Here is a 27,909-nt window from a genome sequence, read left to right on the forward strand (position 1 = left end):
TTTTCAATTGTCCCAAATACTACGTCCTTATTTCCGCAAAATTTTGATCAGAGAAGTTGTAATTTTTTTCAGTGCTTGTCAAACCAGTTGATTCATTCTTGTCATTATTTGTATGCACGACCGAGATAAACTCGAAGAACCCATATCTCTTTCTCTAGTTGAAAAGACATGGGCCATTTGCCAGTTATTCCACTCTAATGCAGAGTTGACTGAATTGAGGCCTTCATTGCTCCAGGCAATGTCTGCTTTGATTTCTCGTCTGATCCTGTAATAACCGTGGCAATTGCTGAAATGTCTTTTGGTCCCAATGTTTCAATTGAAGTTCACCTAACTCTTTATGCTTCTTGGCGATTGTCGCCTGTTTCGGTGCCAGATGTTTTTGCTCGTTAATAGATTGAATATCTTGGCGTTAACAGTTATCAATTCTGTTGTTTTGCGGTCATCCATGTTTGACAATGAAGGTGCTTGGATATAACGTTCAAAATTTATACACACTTATTCGTTAACTCACTGCTTGACAAATTGTGCAAAAATTAGTCCATGTTCTGTTGTCTTTGTGTCCGAGTGGGACCACCAAAAACAGATGAGGAATGGTCGATATTCGTTTTATCGGAGTCCGGGTTGGCTGATGAAATCGGCTGCACCTCAGTGGAGACCAACTCTACCTCCGTGTCTTCGAGTTTTAGTTCCACCTGATTCTTCGCTTTGTTATCATTGACAAAAGGTCGCGTCGAAACAATTAACCACTCGGACGCATTAAAAGAACATAACTTTAAACACACACATTTTTTTATCGAAATATTTTTTTCATCAAAATGACCTAACCAAATCCAGAATTTGGAAAGCGCCGACTTTCTTCAAAAAAATTACTGATTTGGAGTCGGCATATTGTTTTTTACTCCCCGAATTTCAATTCTATTGAATTATGTGTCAGATTGGAACACAAAATTAAATATTTGATAACTCTAGATCCTTTTCGCAATCGGTTACCCCAAATGTTTAGACATAGGCCGTAGAAGACAGTTCTATGTTCAAGCACCTATATTTGACCGAGAACACACGCGACCTTGAATTGACTTCCCGGGTTGAGACCGAATTTAAAAAAAAACTTTCGAAAACTTGCATGTTTCTTTCAAAAAATCGTTTACATGTAAGAAATTGCATGACGAAAGGCTAACTTTTAAGTTTCATGCGAGATCGTTCCGAATGAGTTCAAATCTCATTGATTAATTTAATATTCATTCATTTACCGTAGAGGGCGCATGGGAGTTAGTTGCTCAGTCTGGATAACATAATAAAATACAACCTATGTTGACAAAAAGGTTTCTTTTCACTTTTATCAATTCAAGAGGTTCCTCTACAAATCAATTAATAAATAGGAGATCTCAATTAGCTTCCGGGCAATTGCTCTTTCAAAAATATTTCTCAGGCGCTGGTTAGTAATGAAAAACATCATAAAACTCATCAATAAATGTAGTGCATCAACTAAAATACTGTGCAACAAACAACTGTGAAAAACTACTATTTTGCAGAGAATTGACAACCGATTTATAAATACTTAAAAATTGTCAAAAAATTAGCACTTTTTCGGTTTCTTTCGGGTATGAATTGAGCACTTTTCATTTGGTTTCTTCAAAATCGTTTTCAATTATGACTTGGTTTTTTTTGGCTTCCAGGCGCATTCAGGTGTTTCCAGAAACCCTAATTCTTTTTTGCTGTTTGGCATGTCATGTCCTTTGTACGTTCGAACAATACCATCTGAAATTGCTTGAAGTTCCAATTCGGTAGCATATACCAGATAAGATCCCAATTTCTTAAAAGTTATATGTCGAAACAATTCGATATCCGATTTTTGGAACATAAAATCTCCGAATCGTTTTTTCAGACTTTTAACTTGAGTGCTAGCTGAAGTGAGATCAGTCATTAGATAAATGATACTGTTGTTTTTGAAAACTCCAAACGATTCAATTTTTTTGATTAGTTGATCGTCCTTGTATTTAGCCAACGCGCATTTTCGATCCGTACCACGAAGATGAATAACAATAAATCTTATTTTCTGCTTAAATTTAGAACTAAAAGTAGCTAAAAATTTTGCTTTTGAAAGCACTTTCGATTTAATTTTACGAGCTGAAATTTTGATAAATGGCGAAAATTGTTTGTTGTTGAACTCGGTAGTTATGTTCAAGCTGTTGTTGAAAAGATGCACTGATTTGGTTAGGTTTATATCGTGAGTTCTATAATGACATTTCGAACACTGAATTGATTGGTGAGCATATTCGATCGTCAAAATATCAGTATCATTCTCCCATGAAATTTCCTTCGCAACTCCCAGACGACACATTTTTGTAGTTACCTGGAACAAAACGACGGGTAAGAGAGAATATTAAAATTGTTTGTGTCTATAGTGTTTTCAATACTGCCCGATTGCAATACTGCCTGATAACTTTTCAATATTGCCCGATTGCAATTATTATAAAAGGTTAGCTTCTAGAAGGTCCCTATATTCTAAATAAAGCCGTTCATAACCCCAAAAATACTAAATTTTGAACGGCGTTCAACCTATTGATAAAAAACCAATAAGATTATAGAGATAAATGGTTCTTTTCAGCGGTCCAGGCTCACTGTCCAGGCTCTGGTTGTTCAGAACTTTTTTCCACATTTCTCAATAATGTCAGCCTAAGTGTGCGAGTCTAATTGCTAAGAGTGTGCGATTTCGTAATTGCTTTTTTAATTTGAAAACTATTCTCTTTTGATATTTGGAAGCACTTTCATTTTGTACGATACCGTCCAAATTCTGTTGCGTATATGTAAAGTAAGTACCCAAAGAATTTCTTAAAAGAACTTTGCGTAAACAATCTCCATTTGTGGAAATAAAGTCTCAAAATACGGTCTCAGACGTTCCACGTGGCTCTTTGTTCAAGTAATATTTCAGTCATTAGATAAGTAAAGCAAGATAAGTAGGCGTTTTTCGCAATTTTTTTCAATGAACCTGGCCCTTCCAGAGATTCCGTTGTAAAGTTCGTCACAAATAAGGGTCAAACATCACTCCTTGTGATATCTCCGACTTCACCTCCGAGGGCAAATTTCACATTGAAGAACGGGTTGGTGTTTCATGTTGAGAGTAATAGCAAGCTTCGTGGAAACATGACAAATAATATAATTTCTCATCAGCTGGAGACTGCTGATAAATAATAAACAAAAACAGCACCAATTTCACATTGGATGGGACATTAAATTAGAGTAACATAGAAAAACAAGTTCTTCCGCAACATAGCCGGCCAGTTTTTGGTCAATTTCCAAAGATAACATCATTGGGGGTCACTCTTGACTGGTAAAAGTTTTATTACTGGTCGTTTGTAAGATCCCAGTAGCGTTTTATCAAAGGTGTTCTTTCCACCTAATCATTAACTTCCTCAACTCTACCCAAAGGAAAATTCAAAGGACGAGTATGACTCTCAGTTACCAAAACAAGATCTCCTTTCTTGATCTCCTCTATTTCTTGCTTCGCACATTAATTCTGCTGTTAAACGTTAGGAAGGTACTATTTCATGAACAGATTCCACATAGCAGTTTGGATATGGTGTTCACCACGAAAAAGCTATCTGTAACTGACTGTTGTTACAGAAAACACAGCATTTGGCCAATTCATCCTATCTGGTCCAATTAGGAAGTCATTTGACGTTAACGACTGTGGATGGGAATCGTCACTGCCGACACCACTCAGTGGACAGTTGTTTAAAAAATTTTCCTCCTCGAAACACAAAACCATTCGCAACTCGTCTCCCTTCAGGCTTTGCTTTCCCAATACAATAAACAGCGCATTTTTGCAGGATGAAACTACTCTTTCTCATACTCCAACAAAAATTGAGCTGCTGGCGGAGTGAAAGTCCACTTGTTGCCTGGATCGGAATGAATCGTCGTGCAACAAATAGATTGTCTGCATCAAAACACGAAGCCGAGTCAAAACTGTCGACTAACTTTTTGCGCACTGCTCACTCACATTTCGTCGTAACATTTTTACCGGAAAAGGTCCAAAATAATGGCCACCTGTGTTCATAAGAAAAATTTGATGGAAAAAATGCCCATTCGTAATAATTTGCTGCTTGAACACAATCGAATTTGTCCACAAGTGTATTCAACATCTGATCGATGGGCTTTTCGTAAACAAATATCCGATTTTTTTGGACTTCCCTTTCAATATGCTCTATACTTTTATGTTGAAAAACTTTATGCTGATAATTCAAATACAACTCAACATCTTTGTTTTTGGCGGGCGAAACAACTGGCTGTTTTGTTTCATTTGCTTTAGGCTCATTAGCCCATTTGGAGAAACCGTTTTGCTAGACAAAAGCAGTTTTCTTGCTATTTCATAACCTTCCATCTGGAGAACTGTCGTAGACTTTGTAAAATAGCGTGGATTTATGCTCCCAAGACAAAGTCCACCAAAACTGTTCTTTGCAATCAGTTAATTCGGTTAAAGTTTTCAGAGTTTATGATGTGTTGAATTTCATCCTGATCCATTGCACTAACGTCCGTATCTTGTTCAGTTGGATGACAGTTTTCCTCTTCTGAGATGAACGGTCGTTTCGGTCACTCGTGACTTGAACCCAATTATTTCTTGCAACACCGTCGACCCTGATTCCTCGCGTTCCTAATTCGGCTGGTTATTTCACACGCGCAAGCTAATGTCATTCGTCAACTGTTGAGATATCCACTGTTTCTGCCACACAATAGGCTAAAAAACTTGGTTTCTTGACGTTTCTTGACCTGATCCACTGAACAACTGCTTTTGATCCAGACCACATAAACGTTTTGTGAAACTGAAGAGATGATGACAACATGATGATAACATTGTTTTATGATGAAAACATCCTTCAATCTTTTTGATCTGCTTTTTTGGTTTCTGTAATAACGGAAGGCAGCTTCAGAAGGCATCCACTAATTTCCAATGATTTTCCTGCAATATATTCATTAGTCCAATCTGCAAAATTTCATCAGTGTAGGAGACGAATTTTTGCCTTTTGTTTGCCCAATTCCTTTCATGATGATTCTTCCTCGGATGACAAACATCGCTAAGAATCTTATTGGGTCAAAAAAATTGAATTAAATGGTGAGAACTTACGTTGTTTATTTCTGCGCTCTGGTCTCCACAAAGTTTGAGTGAGACACTTTTTCATTCGAGGCCAAGTATCGAAAAGAATTTGCCGTTAACTTCGTTTCGGTTGAATTTCATCACCCATTTATCGATTTTGAAGCCACCTTTAGCCAATAGTTCTGTTAACTCCATATTGCTAGGTACTTTTGCTTCTTAGCTATCCAGAAGATTTAACAAGTCATTCATATAAAATGAATTTGAACCGATCAAATTCAGATGGACGCGCGAATTCAGATTCATTATCCAGAGCTCATTATTGAAGGGCAAAATTGGCACATGTTGGAGATGAATTGCTCCAAAGGTGATCCAATTGTACTGATATGTAAAAATTTGATCATTTTTATCAATACAAAGAAACGCAAAAAAGCTGCTGACTTCAGGCTTGACCTCAAGTCGAAAATTAGAAGAAACGTTTATTCAATATCTGCTGTCATTGCGGAATTGTTTTTTCGACTCTTGCAAAAAATTGAATTAAATGGTGAGAACTTACGTTGTTTATATCTGCGCTCTGGTCTCCACAAAGTTTGAGCGAGACACTTTTTCATTCGAGGCCAAGTATCGAAAAGAATTTGCCGTTAACTTCGTTTCGGTTGAATTTCATCACCCATTTATCGATTTTGAAGCCACCTTTAGCCAATAGTTCTGTTAACTCCATATTGCTAGGTACTTTTGCTTCTTAGCTATCCAGAAGATTTAACAAGTCATTCATATAAAATGAATTTGAACCGATCAAATTCAGATGGACGCGCGAATTCAGATGCATTATCCAGAGCTCATTATTGAAGGGCAAAATTGGCACATGTTGGAGATGAATTGCTCCAAAGGTGATCCAATTGTACTGATATGTAAAAATTTGATCATTTTTATCAATACAAAGAAACGCAAAAAAGCTGCTGACTTCAGGCTTGACCTCAAGTTGAAAATTAGAAGAAACGTTTATTCAATATCTGCTGTCATTGCGGAATTGTTTTCTCGACTCTTGCTAAAAAGCCCAGCTGTGTTGCTAACGGATCTGGTCCCGGGAAGAACATACAACACTGGGTGATCCCGGGTGATGTGGAATATACCACACAAAGTTGTTGCGAAGTGTGGCAAACCTGTCCAAAGACAGAAAAGAAACGTATCTTGTTTGCAAATCTGAACCTATTTTTTGAATGTACTTTGCTTTAAGTGTCCAGTTGTTGTCAAGTCGTCTTTTTAGAACTCGAAATTGAGGCAAAGTTGTTTGACAAAACTGATTAATTTCTGGTCCACAGCAAACCAACTTCGCAGCGACCTCAATGAGCTTCACTGTGAAGTATAGAATTTCGTTTGCTAGCTTATCTTCTCAGGTCCTTTTGTTTCATGTTTTCATGTTTCCATTTTCCACCACTTCTTGAAAAATTCTGCTAATTTTATGTCATTAGCATTCGCAAATTAACACGCTACACAATTTGAATGAACATAACTTATTAGAGGTTGGCCATTGCCCAGCCAAATCTGTGGAAGCGTACTGCCGTCGTTAGATTTGTCCGCCACTCTTGTAGTCCAGTGGTCAAAGAAGCTCGATTTGACGCAAGATGATTGCCACTTTCTTGAGTTCAATTGCTTTAAATCACACATATTTCTTGTAGGCGTAATTTTGTTTCAGCTCTTGACCGTTGCACAAGCTTCTCCTATTTTTTGTAGATTCTTCTAACTGTTAACTGTCACAGATAATTTTTCTTCTAATTGGAGTCTGGCCAAAAGATCTTTTTCAACGCGCATCTGAGTGGAAACTATCACATGATACAAGAGTAACCTAAAGTGTCCGTCTTGTCCAAGGATTCACACTCGTTCAACCTACATGAGACCTCTTACTGACTCTGAATTACTGGTCAGGTTTGTGCTTTCAAACTTTGCAAAAACAGTTCAAGCTTCAGGTTTCTTCTTCTAATACAAAAGTAAAGTGCTAGCTTTCTCACAATTGCCAATTCCACATTTCTTCTTTCTTGGACAATCCTTTGCTGTGTGATTGTCGGACAAACAAGAAAAGCACAATCTCTTTTCCATTGCAGCGTTGGAGGATTTTTGCAACGATCTTGCATTTTCATATTTTTGAAATTCTGGCAATTCCAAATATGATGACAGGCATTTTATAGCGGAAAGTTTGACCCCAATCTATCTCTATCAGTGTATGAACTCAAAACTGGATCTCGTGACTTCGGAGTTCTCTTGTGATGAAAACTTTTTTAAGTTTTGGAGGACTTATAATCCAATATGGAAACTAGAGGACCACTACTCAAAAGTCACTCATGTACCCTAGAGTCTTCTTGCCGCCGCTCGCTGATTTGAGTTTGATTTGGTGCGCCCATCGCCAAAGCTGGTGATCCAATGAACGCAAACCATTTTTGGTGTCCAAAGACACTTATAACAAGACTGCTGATTAAAAACAAATCGTTTGAACATCCAAACTGCTACAAAAAACCCATAAAATTCAAAAAGATGGCGCAAATTCAACTAGCTTTATTTAATCCTTGAATCTGATTTTAATGAAGTTCAATGTTTTGGCCAATTGAGATGAGACCTTGTGATTAGCTTGACCAAGCCTTCTTTGAAAGGTGTTCCATGCTTGATCATACATAGAACAACAGTAGCCCTTTCCCTTGACTGCTCGTTTAGCCTTGCCAACTAAAAGAAACTCAAGAAAGTCACTTTCAAAAGATTGATTGTTTGACATTCCACCCAAAGAAACTGATTTTGAAGCAACACTTCACTTGGAACAATCTGCACATCACTATCCATTGGAAGGGTTTTCGTTACTGATGGGGCCATTGGCGTGTCCTCAGCGGTTGTTGTGGGAACTCAAGCTAAAACATCTCCAAAAGAAAACCCTTTCATTGTGGACTTATTTGCTATATCTTGTGTCATTCGGTGATTCAAAATTTTGAAGGTGAATAGCTGAATATTTTGCTGCACTTTAGAGAATTTATCTACGGTGTTCTTAGCAATTTCTCGTTTTTTGCGACTCTCCATTGATTGTGAAATTTGTGCTTTCGTTCACAAAATGAGATTTTACAGCAAATTACGAGTCGATTTGGGAGTTCAGCCTTGCAATCTGAACGTTTTTGTGTATCGCTAAATCTTGTCATGCAAGATATATTGGTTTCTTTTTGCGGTTGAAATCATCCAAATTATCATCTGTACTCCTGAAGTACCGATTGTTGACTACTTTTATCGTAGCATCTCGGGTTTGGTGCTCGCATACAAAAATAAAATTCTGTGGTTGAAAAACTTGGGGAATCGTTTGTTTTAATCGCACCTTTCTTCGTTTTCTTGAACATCTTCCGGTAAAACTATCTTTTTTTTTACGTTTTTTGGTGTCCGGGTCGAATAAAGTGCGGGTCGAACAGCCAATTTTTAGAATAACTTTACGCTTGAACAATTATTTAATTGAAATTTTATTCAGAATTAGCTAATTTGCTAAGTTATTTGCAAATTGATTATAAGCAACGCAATTGAATTTTACGTCAGTCTGAACTCCTATTATTGAACAATTTTGAAAGATATTTACATTATAAGTAAACAACAGCATAAATTATTGAAACTTTGCCTTTTGGATTATCGAACAATATTGAATTCTGGAAAAGGACGCTATCTAGATGGAATAACCTAGAGGAATATTGCCATAGCCATTTAAGTCATATAGGTTTATCAAACATGCCTAAACAATTTAATTAAGTTTACGGAATTGAACAAAATTTCAAAAGTTAGATTGTTTGAGACAATAAAAGGACAATAGTAAATATCGAACATCAGAAACCAAATTTGAAAACATGATATAATTGTATAGGACATGTCAGTCTCGTTTAGGTCAATAAAATGAAAAAATAAAAAAAGGTAAGCATCAGAGCTAAGTATTTTAAAATGTTACCGATTTTTAGGTTTTTGTGAACGCGTTCTTCGCAAACATTTTTTGTTGGAATTTGGCCATTCCAGTGGTTCGGTTGTACAGTTTGTCAGAAATAAGGGTCAACCCGCCACCCCCTGTGGCATCTCCGTATTAATCTTCGAGGTCAAATTTCACATTGAAAAAGTGGTTAGTGTATCATGTATAGAATACCAGCATATTTCGCGAAAAAATGGCAATCTTTATAAAATCTCATCAGCAGGAGACTACTGATAAATGATAAACACAAAAAGCACTTTAAATTATACTGGTTTGGACTTTAAATTCGAATAACGTAATGGAACAATTTTTGACCGCAACACAATAAATTTTTGGTCCTATCTTTCTGGCCAATAGTCATATTCTTTTCTTTTTTTATTTTGGTTTTGCCATATGGGATACGCACATATCGGTATATGCGGTCTGCCAGTTCCCATTTTTGGATGTGTGTGATTTGGGCAACACCCAGTGCTCCAGCCAAACAAAACCGTTTTTTGCTAATTATACAAATTTCTGCTACATTGAATTTTCGTTCTTGGATGTGTGTGATTTGGGCAACACCCAGTGCTCCAGCCAAACAAAGCCGTTTTTTTTGCAAATTATACAAATTTCTGCTACATTCTGGATCATATATCTTTAAAATAACATCCAATTATTTGTAACAATTTTTTTTCTGGATGATAAGACTTTTTCGCAAACATAGTCTCTGAAATTTTCAATGGTTTTTACATTGACGGTTTTCTCTCTGAATTTTTCAAAATAATTCTCCTCCAAAAAAAGATATGAACAAATTATGATTTTTATCGGATGCTTTGCTAAAAGTTCAGAGGGATCTAGCTAAGGGTCTGGCTAGTGGTCTGCAAAACTGTTTTCGGTCTGTTCAATGCTTTGGCCCATGGTCTGGCCAAATATTTGGCCTGGGTGTGATCAGACTTGATATTGGTCTGGAGAACAGTGTATGCAGTCTGGTCAACTGTGACAAAAGGCTGTTTGGTCTGATCAGGGGCGGCCAACATCTGGCCCGTCTGCCCACTACCCCTGCTTTCAGTCTGGACGATCTGGACCTCCTTGTCCTCGCTTCAAGTCCGTCTGCCAAATACACGGTTTTGCTCGCAGATTTCTTCTTGATGACATATACAACTACAAGGTGTACAGATGCTTTTGGCTACACATCAAAAGATTTTTCTTAATCAATTAACCCGGGTTGCTCATCAGACAAAAATTTTAGTAGTCATACTAGGTCATATATGATTTCCTGGTAATCATAAAATGATCATGTATGATTTCTTAGTAGTCATACAAGGATCGTACTAGGAAATACGTTATGATTTGTATGACATCATATATGATCATTGCATGACTATGCAGTTTTTAGGCTTCGAAAATTTTTGTATGATCCCTGTATGATTTCTAGGAAATCATATATGATCCTTGTATGACTACTAAGAAATCATACAAATCATATATGACTTTGTATGAATACTAGGAATCATATATGACCTAGTATGACTACTAAGATTTGTGTATGATGAGCAAACCGGATACTGAGAAGCGGCGACCCGGGTTTGTAAGGTGCTTGCAGCGTCTCTGAAATCAAAATTAAACTTTCGGTTCTTACGTTTGCATAGTCTAGCAGTTTGAACGTCATGTTGGACAAGGCGAAAAAGTCGCCAATTTTCCACCCTGGTATAAATCTTTTCCCCATCAAGTAATTACGGCTGTGTCGTTTGGTGAAACGAAACTCAATTTCTTATTGAAAATGCTTAACTATACTTTTTAATTGCACAATACGATAAAAAGTTTTTTGCCAGATAGCTGCGACCTCAATTTAATATCGATTTTTGAAATATATTCAGTATTCAAGAACATTTGGGTTTTTTATTTTTAAACAACTTTTAATTTGCATTGTATCTCTACCATATTTATCGTTGATTTTATTTGAGTTAGATGAAAATAACATTGTTTCTTACAGCGCCGGTTTATAAAACTCGCAAAATTTGTGTTTTGAAGCTGTTATTTGACTGTTCTTAATTCATTTAGAAATTGTGAATATTTTCTCGAACCACAACACAATTTTGACGAATGCATTATTTACTCAACCACATTATCAGACTCAAGTAACTTATGCGGCAAAATTCTCGGGACTCGTGAAAAAACTCTTGCTGATTTTTAATCTTCCGTAATCTTGGCGTGTCTCGATAAAATTAGGAAATTTCCTTATCTCATGAAAGAGGTCTAGCATGTTAAGACCATGAATATTGCTTTGATTTCATTGAGCTTTTCAAGTTGCGTTTCAGTGTATTTACTTTCCGTCGGGCCCAGAAGAAAAATTCGTTCGCCTGTCAACATCGGACATGAAATCTTTGCCTAAATGCTTTCCATTAAGCCCCGGGGCATAGTCAATGAGGGTTCTGTCAGTCCTAATTGCTATGATGCACGCGCGCAAGAAGTCATCAAATTTGTGAAGAAGTCCTGATCCACCATCATTAACGTCCCGGAATGTTATAAACCGATTAGTTGATTGACATAAATCGAGTTTGGATATATTTAATTTCGCCTGGATATTATTTCCGATTTGAAACGGCTCGTAAATTACACCGGTAATTCTTGGAGCTATTTTTGAAAAAGGCGAAGCAACGAAATGGTGTAACAAGATAAACAACACAATTTTAATGCAGAAAAAAAATAACAACTTTGAAAAAAAGTGTTTCATTTATAAAAGTTTGCTGTTAAAAGGCTCGAAGCTCATTAATTTAACTAACTTGCATCATGATAAGAAACCTGGTGTAAAAATTAAGTTGGCGTTTTTTCGAACTTCTGATGAAAGGTATTAGATTTATGAAAAGCACTACAAAAACTGCAAATACAATCAGTACCACACGAAGTGCTGAAGGGGCTTTAACTCATCAACAAACGTTCTCTTCTTGAGAAACCAATCTTGACTTTTACTACCAATATGTACGCGCATTGAAAAAATAACCTTGAGCCCTGATTAAAACGTATATGTTATATTATAAGATCAGAACAAGTTCATGTGTGCTACTCAACTTTGATATATAGATAGTTAGTATTAAAAATTGTCAGTAACTCGTTCTTTTATTTGAATTTGATTGTTTTTTTTGCTTGAAGCGTGAAAAGAGCACAAGAGGTTTTATTCATGCAAGCTCATGGCTTTTTAATTGTACAGTGAAAAAAATGTTAAGAGCAAAAATCAAAATTGTATGTGGAAAAAACTTAGTTTTTTCTTTTTCAAAAAAAATTAAGTCTGAGAAAAGAAGCAAAAATTGAGAAGCATTTTGATCTGAAAAACGACGATAAAAGCTCGAGACAAAATCTTTCTAAACGTTGACGAAACTACGGCATCAAAATTTTTTGTTATGCGAAAAAGACAAGAAAATATAATTCATTTCCCCATATAAAATAGAAGGAAAGCAAACACCAAGAAAAGAATTAAATTACATCTATCAACCTCTCTCTCTCTCACTCTATTTCTCTCTCTCTCTCTCTCTCTCTCTCTCTCTCGCTCTCTCTCTCTCGCTGTCTCTCCCCTCTATAATTATATATATATACATATATATATATATATATATATATATATACACACACACACACACACACACATATATATATATATATATATATATATATATATATATATATATGAGAATTACCTCGAGAAATTCATTTTTAGTCCTGGAATTATGTATTTAAATTTCCGCCTTCCACTTAAAAACTTTCATTGCTGAATTTTATGACAAAAAGATTTTATTTCTTAAAGATTTAATTTTGTTGACATCAACGATGAATAGTACGATAGCAAAGATTCGCCACTATTATATATGAATAGTAAGAAATATTTTTCAACTGACTTTGAACATTGAGAAAATAGTCAAAACTTTTTTGTCAGGTACTCAAATTGAAGTTAACTATGAAAACAAACGACAAAAAATTATTATTTATTGTACACGTAAATCATCACAGAAACAGTCACCGATGAATTTCGATTTTAGTTTCTAATATTCATAGTTTTTGTTCAAAAACTTTGAATTTAAAGATTTAAATTCAAATCTCGTGCAGTAACAAAAGCATACAGTTGATTTTGACAGCAAAAACTGGGAAACCCAATTTATAAGAAAAATCTTGAAATTATCAATCTTGATCAGCTCAGCAATCATTAACCATAACAGAAAAATATCTATGTAAAATGTCAATAATCTGAAGCCAGAGACACAAAAATTTTCCTTAAAGAAGGTCTGTCCGAGTTGGTCAACAACCATATGTTAGTCATTTTAGTCTGGTTCATACCCACTATTCGATTCGACCCGTTTGAACAGCCAGCAATTTTTGGTCCATTTGGCTGCGGAGCGACGCTGTTCAACCTAGTTAGCATTCACATGGTCAGACCTGTTCAACTGTTCAGACATCGAAAGTTGTGAGTACATTCCGTTTAAGTTAGTACCAAAACAACGGTATAATTTCCATTAAGTTTCCGCTCGAGTTAAGGCGTAGAAAAGCGTTAAAAAGTTTACTTTCATATTTGAAGGAGTTTGCCGTTAGATTTGCTGTTGGAGGTAGAATTTTTTAAAGATGGCGGCCGCCTAAAAAAAACTCTTCTTTATAAATGATTTGGATTATGTTAAGTGATATGGATTATAATAGTTTATGATATATAAATCATTTTTCAGTGTTTTCCATTTTTCAAGATTTCACTTTCTTCAAATCATTTTTTGGTGATTTCTATGATGGTTGACCATCTATAACCACGCCTTTCTTACACATGTTGGTATAGCAACGGGCAGAATCTTGAATATTACGCACAGATGTTGCATAATAGAAGGGCACGAATGTTGAAAACATAGAAAAACGTTGTTATGTTCAATTGTGAACGCTAAAAAGGATCTATTCGGTCCCCCCCCCCCCCCCCCCGGTGTTATTACGCCCCCAGTTAAAAATTCCCTGGTCGAGGTTTTGACAAAAAATAATGTAAGATTAGCGGTGAATAGCGGTGAAACTTTTTTCACCGCAAAGCGCCTGCATCTTTTAGCGTTGAATGCGCTGAAAGCGGTGAATTTTTGTAAGAATTGCGTTGAATTTTGCGGTGAATTTTTTTTTTCACCGCATTCTTCGGAATTCTTACAAAAAAGTAACTGCCGTACAAGGGTTCGCACCTCTACCTCATGTGTGTCACCAACTTTGTAATCAACTGCGCCATCTGTCACTTACTTCAATGATATTTCCTGTGAATATAAGATAAGCGTTGAAATTAGCGCTTTGAATATTTGTAAGATTTGTGATTTTAGCGTTGAAAATTTTTTTTCTCCGCATTCTGCTGGTAGCGGTGAAAATTTTTTTTCCAGCGCATCCTGCTTGTAGCGGTGAAAAATTTTCTTTCACCGCTTAAGCGCTGAAAAAAATTTCACCGCTTAAAAGTTTTTTTCACCGCATTCATCGCATTCGTAACTGGTTTTCTTGGTCACCATATATAGCTTGGATATGGATGCCAAGATTTATCTATGGTGGTCAACCCGGGTCGGATCTATTCTGTTTTGCCCCCCCCCCCCCCCAGTTACAAATTATATGTTGTTATAAAGCACTTTACTATGTAAAAAATAGCACGTGCGTCTGCGGGGCGTAAAAAATATAAGCCCACTAAGCTGGGGGGGGGGGGGGGGGGGGGGCAAACAGAATAGATCCAAAAAACGTTCAATTTTGAAAATAGGAAAACGTATACATATACTCCTGGTTCAAAAACTGAAGCAAGCGTTAGTAAAGACGCGGAATTTGCTTTTAGAATGAGAGAATTATTAGGACACTCTCCGTAAATTCAGATTCTGACTGATAAAGAGCGGTCGCAGCGTGATAATCACAATGTCCAGATAAATTTTATTGATTTCTGTGTACATTAGTGTGCAGGCAATGAAATGAGAACTTTGGTGGCGGTCAAGCAAGCCGATAGGCAAGCAAGCCGAATTTTGAAAATGAGGTCAAGTAAGCCGAAAAAATTTCGGATACCCGTATTTTAAGTTGCCCCTGGCGGGCCGGTGGGCGCGCTTTGCGCGCGTCGTGGCTTCGCCGCGATAACCGGCCCGCTATTTCCGGATTACATCCCACAGCTGATGAGAGGCATGGCCATGGACAGCGGTCTGCTGAGGCCCGTATCCACTAGTTGTCTAAAAATTGACGCATTTTTGTTTCTTTGGTGCATTGGAATACATTATGCACTATGATACTACGCGCAGTATTGGTTGTAACGGCTGACAATGTATTATTTCAGATACATTACATAACTATTACATAACTTTCGGCTTGCCTTTCTGTCGCCTTGCTTGCCTATCGGCTTACTTTGCATTCGCCGAGAACTTTGTAATGGGAAACCTTTTGCAATCTCGAAGACAACGGTCGGCGTTGAGTAAATTCTCAAGTTACTGTGGTGTATTAAATCGGATTACGCTGTATTAATTGTTATAGTAGGATAAGACGCAGCGTCTGTTCCGAGTCTCCAATCACATAAAATCACGAGTTGTCAAACAAGGTTGAATATTGTTTTTGTTTTTTTTCTGGTTATAATTGTTTAAGAACGGTCACCTAGCAACAATTGTCATACACTTTTGGCCCATAGTAAGCAATCAGACATTTGAGAATTTTTACCGTGTAGGATCTTACAAATTTTGTTACAAAAAGGTCTTAAAAATACTTGACAAGGAGGCTTGGTAATGTGCGCTTGCACGTAATGTTCCGACCCAGCTCATCCACATTCCTGCCTTTATTGGCTACCAAAGGAGGAAGATATAGAAAATTTTCAAAAACATACATATCGTTAAGCAAACCACTAGTGGAATCAAATAATGCAACGTTAGAGGGCCCATGAGACTTGCTGTTAGGACTACTAGAAAAGACAATTATAAAAATCAAACTTTTATTAAAACCAAAAGATGAAGTTGATTTTTTAGAAGAGAAATCAAACTCACATCAGATAAATCCTAAACAAAACAATTAATCCTATACTTTCTAAGGAAAGCTATGGGACCTGACCACAAAGGGCACCGGGTAAAAAAATGCAAAAAGGGGCGAAGCTCAAAAAAATTTCTATTTTCGAAATCAATTCATGTCAAAGTGATTGAAATCATTTTTTATTAACTGAAATGACTAAATGTTCATTTATATCTCCAAAGAAAGCAATTGAGACTTATCATTATCCAGCTTACGTCATAAGACTACAAGAAGAAGTTCAAAGGCATCAAAATGAAAAGTTCTAATATTGCGCAAAAAGGCAGTGAAGCCTTTAAAACCGTAAATTTGCCACTAAGAACATTAAAGCTCTTCAGTTACCCTTTTTGTTAAAGACAATGAGACCCATAATTAATTTTATAAATTTAAAAAAAAAACAAAAGAACAACTATAAATTTTAAAAATGGCAGCATCACAATTTTTTTTTGAAATCTCGGAGTAAAAAAGCGAGAAACAAATATATGAAACTAATACCGTTATATACACTAAAATATAGCTCTTTAAAAAAGGGTTGTGAACTGTCTTCACAGTGACTAAACTACAAATCGACAGAAAAATGATTTGAAACATGGCGAAGCTGAAAAATCCAAAAAGGTTTTTGAAAACAATAATTTTTAAAAGTCATAACAGACATCAGATCTTAACTAATAAGGAAGGATTAACTTGAAATATCTCTGGAAGCCATCTGCGCAGGCTAAAAATCAGAATAGGTTGCGAGACTACAAAGTAACAACAAATACAGGCAGAACCCAAAATTTCACAAACTCTTTTACCACATCACAGTGTTGAAGGCACTATGATCAATTACAGGATGTTGTCTGCTAGAACAGTAAATCATCTATTTTTTGTCATCTAAATATCAAAGGCTCATCCTTATAAACAAGACTAAATAGAAATGACAACCCAAAATGACCCAAAAAATTGAAGCGTTTCGAGAATTCGGAAATTTTATATTTGAAGCTATCACTCAAAACATGTAAGCAACAGCTGAAGTATTGTTTCAATCAATAAAATTAGTTGCAACATTTTACTAATGAAATTGAGGTACACAATGGCAAAAATGAGGGCAAAAAAGTACAGCTGAAATGTTCGTTAAATTTTTTTGAAAGTGATTAAAACAATTATCTAAAAACTGAAATCATTAATTAGGTGTAATTATATGACCTGGCGAAGCAATTGAGACCTATAACTATCAAGTATACGTCGCACAACATCAAAAAAAGTGACAAACACGGGCTAAAAAACCACTAAATTTTGAGATACTTGTGTCTCAGCCCATTAAATCTAAACTAATTCACGAAAACTGTTGTTTATTATTCAGTGGACCCTTTTTCAACGCTGCATTTTTTCATTTTGGTCTTTCAATGAAGTGACAATTAGACAAAGAAAGAAAATGAAGCTATAAAATGTACAATTTAACGAATACTTTTTTTAAGAAATCCCGATTTATACACACAAAGAAACCATCAGTTAAAAAAAGCGTTACAAAAATTAATTTAAAACTCGCTGAGAATGTGTTTTGGCCTGTGTTTATTGATACTACGGCAAAAGTTGAGAGAACTATATTTGAATATTTGAGATGTTCAAAAATTCACAGATATTTTCTTAAAATGAATACATTAAAAGCCATAATTGACATAATTCAACAGCTGAAACATAGTCTAGGCTGACTTATAGCTTTCAAAGAATGCAATTGGATCATTGATTTGCAACACTTTGTCACTGGACGACAAATGTGTTAGAAATCAAAACTAAACATAAGAAACCCATAAAATTTTACAAAAACATTTGCTCATAGCCATAAATAACATGAGCTCAACTATAAAAACATAGTATGCTCGCCGGGCCTCCTTAATTGGAAATTTTATCTATCATTCTGTCAAAAAACCAAAATATTTGTTCACTAATAGGATCCACGGTGGAATCAAGATCAACCTTGATGGTGCCGCGCTTTCATGAGAGCGTTTAATTGTTTACAAGAATACGAAACACATCGTTTTTTTAACAAAATTTTTCATTATATCAAAAAATATGTTTTTTTTTGTAAAATTATCGTGTTTATATTTGCAAAAGCTGGCAAAAATGTAATCAGAGAAGCTCTTAAAGCCAGTGAAGGTAAAACTAAGTCTCTGTTTTTGAGCTAACGAAATATATGTACGCAGATTTTTTGGGTGTCTACGATCAGCAAGTTTGAATAATTTTTTAACATAAAAAACTACAAATGCCATATAGCTTTGAAAAAAATAAAGCTGCGCCCAAATCAAACCTAAAACGTTTTTAGTGTGGGGATCCATGGAGAGATCAAGATTAGTCCTGATATTGCTGCGCGTCTAAGAAAACACATAATTGTAAAAAAGATTGCCAAATACATCAGTTTTTAAACAAAATTTCCAAGTACATCAAATATAAAGATGGCGATTTGTTTATTTATCGAGACTATAATAGCAAAAACTGGCAAGAAGATTTTTGCAGAAACATGCGGAGTCAAAACAAGTTCTTTTTTGATTTTAAGACGGATATGTACGCAATTTTATTGGTGTCTAGATCCAGCGTGTTTAAAGAAAGTTCAACATAAAAACCAAAAATGCGAAAATTTTTGAAAAAAAAAGGCCACGCTAAATAATGCTGAAAATTTTTCTACCGTTAGCATCCATGATGATATCACGATCCGCCCTGACATTGCTGCAGATCTAGAAGAACACCTAATTCTTCACAAGGTTGCGATATGCATCAGTTTCTAAACAACATTTTCTAGTATATCAAAAATAAAAAAATGCATTTTGCATAATTAATGAGTGTAATTCTGCAAAACTGGCATACTTATAATAAGATAACCTATTATAACCAGCTAGCGTAGAACAAGCTCTCTTTTTGAGCTTACGAAAGATATGTACGAAATTTTTAGGAAAATTTGAAGAAAGCAGGCTAAAAATGCCCATATTTGGTCCCGTGTTGTATTGTTGACGGAAAAAGTCTCAACTTCGAAAAATTTAGCTCAAAATGATGCAGAAAAACACGGAGCAAAAAATTTAGCAACCCTCTCCCATCTGGGAGGATTACACTAATAACACTCCCGTTAACCATATTAGCTAAAGTTTGCAAAATTGGAGAATTTTTTACAAAAAAATGCTGATAATGGGAATGAAAACAACGGAATATTGACTACTATTGACAAAATTTTAAACCTTCGAAAATCCCCTGTAAAAAAAGAAAAAAATTTAGATACCTACCGAACACCATATTCTGGTAGGGCTTTCTAACGATACCATTCAAAATTGTCTGCAATAGTTATATCTACCGGCCAAATTTGACTGAACAAAAAAATCCACTTGAGTTTATAGTTCCGTCCCCGACTAAAGTTGGTCGAAACAATAGAAAACTGTCAGCACCTATAGCAACTTATTTCGAACACATCTAGCAGAGAAACATTATCAATAAATATTTTCTGGAGCCTTTATAGATTGCACTAGTGGTACAACTGCACAAGGAGGCTGAAAAACAGGAAACGTCTAACAATAGGCCAATATCGCTAGTGTCAGCTATAAGAAAAAACTTTGAGTGGCTTATCTATAACAGAAAAGTACGTTTCCTTGATTGCTTTCAGCTACTGAGAAGTGTTCAATTGTCTTTACGGATCAGACAGAGCATGATTGGGTGCACATTCCTTGAACTAAGGAAAACAATTGACACTGTTCATCATTAAATTTTGATTTAAAAATGTTATTGTTTTTAAGCAAGGAAATTTAGCAAGGAAATGGAATATTTTCTTAAAAACTGACAGCGTTACATTGAAATTGGCACCAAAGCTTTGTATCAAATAATAGAATCAGGTGCATCTCAAAGGTTTGTTCTTGTAGTACTTTTTTCCTTATCTCTATTAACGACGACCTCAAATCAACGCATAAGGGCGCGCACCCGATTCTTTATGCTAATGACTTTTTTATTATCACTGTTGACGACGACCTCAAATCATTGCATATGGGCACGCACCTGATTCTCTATGCTGATGACACATCTATTGTAATGGGAAACAAGAACTATGATTTGTAAAAAATGACCTATTAGCACTGGAATAAACAAATGACTGAATAAAACAGAGTTTGCTATATCTGAACGCAATGAGAACAAAAAACTTGCCCTTGAATGATCAACATAAATTTCATTTTGAGAATGAATTCACCACTGAAATTCGAAAGATTGAATCTCTAAGAGATTTCAAACACCTTGGCGTGATCATTGAAAGTCATTTTCAAAAACAAGTATTGCGCATTGAAAAAAACCTCTCCAAATTAATTGGCCAATTTTACGAAATGGAACTTCTAGAAACGTATTCAAAGTTTTTCAAAGAAATATAACGAAACGCTTGATTATAATTTTCTTTGGCGGAGAAAAGTTTCAATCAATCGGATCACCAAGAAGATGACATAGACATAAAACCGTTAATAAATGAGTTTTTTAAACAATTGTTTGTGTACTTCGCAAAAAGGTAAAGCAGAACATTGTCAAACTTGCTCAACTGTGGAGAAAAAAATTTTGATTCTAGATCCAAAACAGTTTCAACCAGTATTCGAAATAATATAAAAAATTGTTTGGATAACAGAAAGTTGTGTTATATAACTTTCAAAGTTGTGTTAAATATCGAAAATAAGTTTGTAGACAAAGTAAAAAATCTCAATGACTACGAGATACGTTTAGTCGTGCATAACTTTTTAGACAGTTCCATTTTGGAAAAGGGTCAGTTATTGAGAAAAATTTTCTCCTAACTCCAAAATTTTACTTAGGCTTTTATTTTGTTTTTATACAACATTATTATATCCCTTTTAATCGCAAAAGATCTTATCTCCAGTAGCGGCTCCTGAGAACTGGTCCGTCAGAGCTAATAGTGTACCGTTGGGTGGTGAGGTTCTGATTTATACGTTTTTTTTGTGTGAAAACTGTATACTTTCATGGTTTGTGTGCATTGTAAAACGCAAGTTTTTGTTTCTTTACCACCAACTTATTTTCATCATTATTATAATTAATTTACTAATAATTTATTCTTATTACTTTTATTTTTATTATTATTACTTTTATTATTGTTATTTTTTTATTGTTAATATTTTTTTAAATCTTTTTTTACCATTCTTATTATTATTAGAAATTTTATTATTACTTTTATTATTATTATAATGATTATTATTATTATTATCATTATTATTATCATTATTATTAATATTATTATTAATATGAATATTATTAGTATCAGTATTATCATTACAATTATAAAAATTATTATTATTATTATTTTTATTATTATTATTATTATTATTATTATTATTATTATTATTATTATTATTATTATTATTATTGTTGTTGTTATTATTATCTTTATTATTATTATTTTTGTTACTGTTGTAAAAAGCATCTTCCACTTGTATAACTATAACTTGATTCGATTTGAAATTTATTGGAACAACTGTATTTAAAGTCAACTAAGGCATAAGTGCAGTTATTCATATCACAGTCTTTCTATCAGTGCGCAAGTACCTGTTATTTTAACTCAAGCGAGTCATTTTTGTTATTTTTTTATTGTTATTACTATTTTTATCTTTTTTTACCGGTCTTATTATTATTAGGATTATTAATATTACTTTTATTATTATTATAATGATTATTATTATTATTATTACTATTATTATTATTAATATTATTATTAATATTAATATTATTAGTATTAGTATTATCATTATAATTATAATAATTGTTGTGTGCACAAAAGCTCGTTGTGCAGAGTAGTGTATTGCTAGGCTTAAGGCTGTAAAAGGCTAGCGCGATAGGAATTAACTCTCTCTTTACTTTGCTTAAGATCTCTCTAGACACCATGTGCGCTTCTCACTTGCGCTCCGTTTGGAGCGTACGAATGATGAATGGTACAACCAGTAAATGAACTAACAAAGCGTGCAACATATATACAACTACGAACAATTATAATATAGTAACATAAGGAGTCTTTTATACGAGTTCATATTAATACTTGTAGGTCTTGGTTGCAGTGTGAGTAGGTGTCTCACCACATTCCCCCCCTCTTGGAGAATCTAGAGTTGCAGTCAATAATTGGAGTTCTCGTTAGTACCACTGGTTGTGGCGTTCTGGGTGTTTATGTTTCGTTCGGATTCTGGTACGTCGGGGGTTCAGTCCATGGGCTCTGAGTGCTGTGCGTTTCGAGTAGGGGCAGAGTTGACGGAGGCGGTATGGAATGAGTCTTGTGAGTCTGAGGATAATATGACTATATCTTGTCCGAAAATAGTGCCGTTCGGGTTAATGCTTAGTGCGTCTTGTGGGGGACTGTCCTCGGAGGTATCGAGAAGATCGATGACAGTAGTGTTCTTGTGTTTTAGATCTTGTGTGGAGTCGTCCGCTGATGGGGATAATGAGATGTTGGCTATGGCTTTCTCTACGTTCAGCTTTTTGACTTTGGCTTCTGCCTTAGACTTTCGAATGTTTCGCATTGGATTTGATTTCGCGATTGCTGACACGTTGCTCCGTTTGGGGGTGAGCATGAAGTCGGCTGCCGATGACAACGTGGCTATTATGAACGGTTTTGTGTGCCCTGGGGATCGTTCCTTGAACACGCGTGTCGTGGGTTTCTTGCTGAGTTCGTTGAAGTTGACTTGGTTCTGGCTTAGTTGGAAGACGTAGCTTTGTTTCAGGGCTGCGAGTTTAGCTTTTGTTAGTTTTGTGTTGGCCGTTCTTCTGGCTGCTGATACAGTTGCCTTCTTTCGTATGCATGATTGTTCACCCTTTTGTGCTTTCCCTGGGGATTTCTTGTTCAACTTTTTCTTTCCTCCTGTTGTTCTTGTGAGGATCGGGGATACATTGAAAGACGGGCTTGGCATTGAGTTCGATGGATGTTCATCGTCGATGGGTGTAGACGTCTCTTGTTGTTGTGTCTTTGCTGGGGAACTCGTTTCTTCATTGTTGACCTTTCGCTTGCGGGGTTGTTGAATGTTGGGTTGTGCGGTTTGCCTTGGGTTCTTTGAGTTTTCGCCCATTTGGGATGTCTTCGACAGCTGTGCTTTTTCCGCTAAACAGAATTTTTCTATTTTACGTTTGTTCCGGTTATATTCTCCAATTGTTTTGCAAGCTACGAAATTTATAAGGCGTAGTTTTGGTTTTTGTGGAACAGGGCGTGTTTCTGATGATATTGCTATGTCATTGTTACGTATCACGGTATTTTTGCGATTATGAGTGTCTATGGTTATGGTGTGAGGGGAGTAATCAACTATTGTGCCGTCTGGTATTATGGACCAGAGGGCACAATAGTTGATTACTCCGTCTGGTACTGTGCCGTCTGGTACTATTGTGCCGTCTGGTACTGGATGTCCAGGTTAATTTCCGAGTTGGTGTCCCTGTCCCAGATCGCGGCCGGCGTCAGGCTTGGGTTCTGGAGTAGTCGTTTGTCTAAGTAAAATGATTTTATGTTGTTGTATGATAGGTTTTTTGTGTTGGGTGTTGTAAGGATGTTAGATAGTTCCGTGTTTTTCGGTCTGCCAAAATGTGCCTGGAAAGGGGGCAATTTTAGTGATTCTGTTTGGTATTAGTCTAATGGATTCAATTATTTCTGTTATTTTTTCTGCTATGGTTGTGTTGTCCCATACGGGGTCAATGTTCATGGTTGCTAGTCTTCGTTTTAATGTTTGTATCAAACGTTCTACCATTCCTGAAGCGCGGTGGTCGTGTGTAGGGGAGAATATTAGTTTTATGTTTTTATCTTTGCAGTATATTTCGAATGCTCTCAATTTGAATGCTTGCGCTTGGTCGCAGCGGATGCTGCGTGGGATTCCGCGGCACTTACAGTATTGGTTTAGAAATTCTATTGCCGTTTGTGTGTCACAACTTGTGTGAACTAGTGCGGATGGATAACGTGAAAATCGGTCTACCGCGGCAAGTATATAATGTTCATTATTATTGTTTTTTATGTCTACAGCGGGTCCAAAAGAAGTCTAATTGTAGTTCTTCATTGGGTTCGCTTAACTTAGGTAGTGTTCCTAATTTTGATTTACTGATTATGGGTTTTAGGTTCTTACCTTGGTCTAAGCATTGCTTGCAATCTTCTGCCCTGAGGGCTATTGTCCTGTGTATCTGGGGAAACCAGATCAAATTCGCCAATCTGATCATTCCCACTTGGCCCGGTTGGGTTCTGTGTACGGCGTTGATGACCAGATTTTGGAGTTGGTGGGGAATAACTAGCTTGCCATCGTACAACAGGCATCCCGATCGGGCTACGGCTAGGTCATTTCGTAGGTTGTAATAATATCTGGAAACTAGTTTTAGTTGATCCCAATTGTGGTTTTTTACTAACCGAATAATGTTTTGTAAGTTTTTATCTTTGAGGGTAGCCTCCGCTAGGAATTTCTCGCCGAATACACGGGAAAAGTTGAGTCGATAATTCGGGGCCGTTTCGTTCTCAAACTCGAATAAAGGGGCATGTTTGTTTTCGTCTATTGGCTCTCGGTCTTGTCCTAGGTTCGAGGTTGGGGGTGTTTTGTCCGTTTGGGTTGCCACTGAGATTGGGGTGTTTTGAGTGGGGGGGTTATTGAGGTTATTGTGCGACATTGTTATTGTTTTTTGTCTTCTGGCTCGTTTTATGATTTGTCTGTCGAATGTATTGAGATTCGGTCTATTTCTTGTGACCACGTTTATTTTAGGACTGGATTGTAAGTAGTAATTGTTGGGATTAAAGAATAATGGAGTTTTCTGTTTGTCTGGGAAGTTAGAAGAATTTGTGTTGGAGTAATTTTTGATGTTTTTGAGATCCTGGATGTTTTTGTGTGTAGAACTTTGAAATTTTGAATTGGAATGTGAATTTGAATTAACTAGCGAGAAAGAGTGTGACTGTTTATGGCAAGAGAAATGGCAAAAAGCGTTCGCTATATTTTTGATCGCACTGAGAGCTGTTAATTGCGTCATGTGATTTGTGTGCTAGTCCGAATGGAGCGATCTGATTGGTTGAAATGTTGTGTTTACGTTCTTCATTCAAAAGTGTGAAAGTAAATTCTCTAATTCTGTTTATTACGAATAGTTCATCATCTGGGCTTATTGGGGGAGGTTTTTGGTGTGGATTTCTGCTTAGGTAATCCGTGAAGCCCATGTCTTTCCCCGGTATATGTTGGATTGAAAAAGTATATGGGAGTAGTTTGTCTACCCAGCGAATCAGTCGGCTTTGTCGTGATTTATTCGCCCGATTGGGTTTAAGTGCAGAAAGTAGTGCTGTGTGGTCTGTTATTAGTTCAAATTTTGATCCCAGTAAGTAATATTTGAAATGGTTGGTTGCCCAAACTACTGATAGTAGTTCTAGTTCGTTTGTACTATATTTCATTTCTGCCTCGTTTAGGAAACGGCTGGCGTAGGCTATGGGGAACCATCCCTCTGGGTATTGTTGTTCTAATACCGCTCCAAGTCCCGTGTGGCTCGCGTCACATTTCAGACGTGTTTTACGTTGTTTATCGAAGTGTTTTTTCTCTGTAATTGTCGAGATTTCTGCCTTTATTTTGTCTAAGGCTGTTGTATGTATTTCTTCCCAACGTATTTTGTTGTTTGTTATGTTTTCTTTTCTTTGCAGGGGTCTTATGGGGTTGAGTAGATTGGCTAGGTTGGGTATAAATTTTATGAGTTGGTGTATTGAGCCCATAAGGGAACGAAGTTGTTTTAGTGTGTTAGGAGGTTTTAGGTTCATTATGGAGTCTGTCTTTTTTACTGTAGGGGAGATTCCCGATTGGGTTATTTTGTAGCCTAACCAGGTTATTGAGGGTTTGGAAAATTCGCATTTTTCTAATTTGATGGCTAGGTTTTCCTTGTCAAGTCTGGATAAGACCTTATATATATCGTGTTCATGGTCAAGGGTGGAGCCTTTTGTTATGATTAGTATGTCGTCTAAAAAGTTGAATTTGTTGTCGATGTTTTCGAGCGTTTTGTCCAGTGTTTTTTGGAATGTGGCAGGCATATCACTTAGACCGTAGAATCCGTTTAGGAACTGATATGTGCCATTTGATTTGCCCCCGAGGATGTTGAAGTTGCAATGTTTTCTAATTTCGGGGTGTAGTGGGATTTGGCTGTATGCGTATTTTAGATCAACTTTCGAGAATAGGAAATTGCCTTGTTTACTCTTAATGTCTGAGATGTATTTGGCGACTGAGTCCATTAGATTGTCGATGGATTGCATTTGATATTTATTTTTATCGATTGCATCATTCAGTAGTTTTGAGTCTAGTGCTAGTTTGATGGATTGGTCATGTTTCACTGTTATTACTACGGGGCTTATAAAGACCTGGTCGGAGCATTTTTCTAGTTTTATTATTTGGTTTGTGTTAAGTAAAGGTTGTATCTCCTTATCTACTTTTTCCGTTAAGTGGAGTGGAACCTTTCGGCCTTTGTGTTGGTACGGTGAGATGTCTTGTTTTAGCGTTGATTTAGCAATGTGGTTTTTGGATTTTCCCAAACGGGAGCAGAGCTGTGGGAATTTCTTTATGATTTTTATTTCTAGTCTATCATCCAAATTAATGTTGTTAATATTTGTACCTTTATTTTGCGAGAGGGCGAATCCAAGTTTCCCCAATATATCTCGTCCCATCAAGTTCACAGTGTTTGCGTTGACCACTAGGATTTCGTTGTTTGTTGCTTCTCGGAGTCTCGATCGGAGGTTCATCTGTATTATTCCAGTTATAGGGATCTCTATGTTATTGAAGCATCTGTACTGGGTCTGGCTGTTGGTTGGTTTTTTCCACTTGGCTGATTTGCACATTTGTATTATCCTATCCGCTTCCGCTTTACAGATGAAGCTTCGAGGGCTGCCTGTGTTTGCGAGCCAGTTTGTCGCGAACGTGTCTGTGGATGTTTTGATCCAGATTTCATCTGAGATGTGTGGGGATAGTTTTTGTTGGTGTGCGTTGACGAAGTTTTTTGGATGTACGAGGTTTACAGTATTCCAGCTGTCGAATACTTCCTGCATGTAGAACGTGTTTTCAAGATCTAATGTTTCGTCTGTGGCTTCCGTTCGGGTATCCTGGAGTTGTTGTTCTTCCTGTTGTTGTTCATGCGTGGGTCTAATGTTCCTGACTCGTCTAGTTTGTGGGAATGTTTGTTGGGGTGAGGTTGTTTGTGGCTTTATTTGTTGTGTTTGCCACATGAATTTTGCTGATTTGCATACTTTACTATAGTGTCCTTTTTTTTGCATAGGTTGCACTGGACTTTTTTTGCTGGGCACACTTGCATGTGCTCGATTGAGAACTGTATTCCGCAGCGTCGGCAGGGATTTGGGTTAATTGCGGGTCTTTGAATCTCGGTGTTCCGTGTGGGTGGTCGTGATCTGGGTGTGAATGAGGTGTTCCTTGGTGTAAATGTAATGTTGGATATTTGTTCCGATGCATATGGGGAGTATCGACTGAGTTGGGAGTTTATTGCTTTTTGATTTTCTTGGCCTCTTTCGCGGTTGAGGGCGAATTGAAGGACTTGCTGTGCTGTTCGAGTTTCCATCAGGAGTTCTCTTTGTCAGGGTTGGTCATGAAAGCTATAAAGATGTCTTTGATGAGGTCCTCTTCAGCAGATCCTAGGCGGCACTTTGCGCCTAGGGCTTTTAGGCGACATTGGAAGCTTTCGAGTTTTTCGTTGGGCTTTTGTTTGCAAGTAAAAAGGAGGAAACGATCGTAGGTTATGTTGCGGGGTTGTGTGAAGGAGAGGGAGAGTTCATGTGCCAATTCGAATACTGTGATTCGTTCGATGTTTGAGTGAGGGAATCGTTGTTGATATATTCGTTGGGCTTCTGTTCCTAAACTTAAGTATATTAAGCTGCGCACTTTCAGGT

The 27,909-nt window shown here is 36.4% G+C and overlaps 1 protein-coding gene and 1 long non-coding RNA gene across 2 annotated transcripts in view; one reads left to right on the plus strand and one right to left on the minus strand.

Annotated features, from left to right (window-relative positions):
- The window catches only part of LOC142353417 (mitotic checkpoint protein BUB3-like), a 405,546-nt gene that overhangs the window by 91,165 nt on the left and 286,472 nt on the right, over positions 1-27,909 (plus strand). The window lies entirely within an intron of this gene.
- On the minus strand, positions 1,453-11,981 carry LOC142353090 (uncharacterized). The gene is made up of 3 exons (XR_012761027.1): positions 11,369-11,981; positions 10,681-10,780; positions 1,453-2,353 (listed from the first exon to the last, which is right to left on the minus strand). It is a non-coding gene; the product is annotated as an uncharacterized LOC142353090 (long non-coding RNA).

Source organism: Convolutriloba macropyga, chromosome 14 (assembly GCF_964194025.1).
Source record: "Convolutriloba macropyga chromosome 14, txConMacr16.3, whole genome shotgun sequence".
Lineage (NCBI taxonomy): Eukaryota > Metazoa > Xenacoelomorpha > Acoela > Convolutidae > Convolutriloba > Convolutriloba macropyga.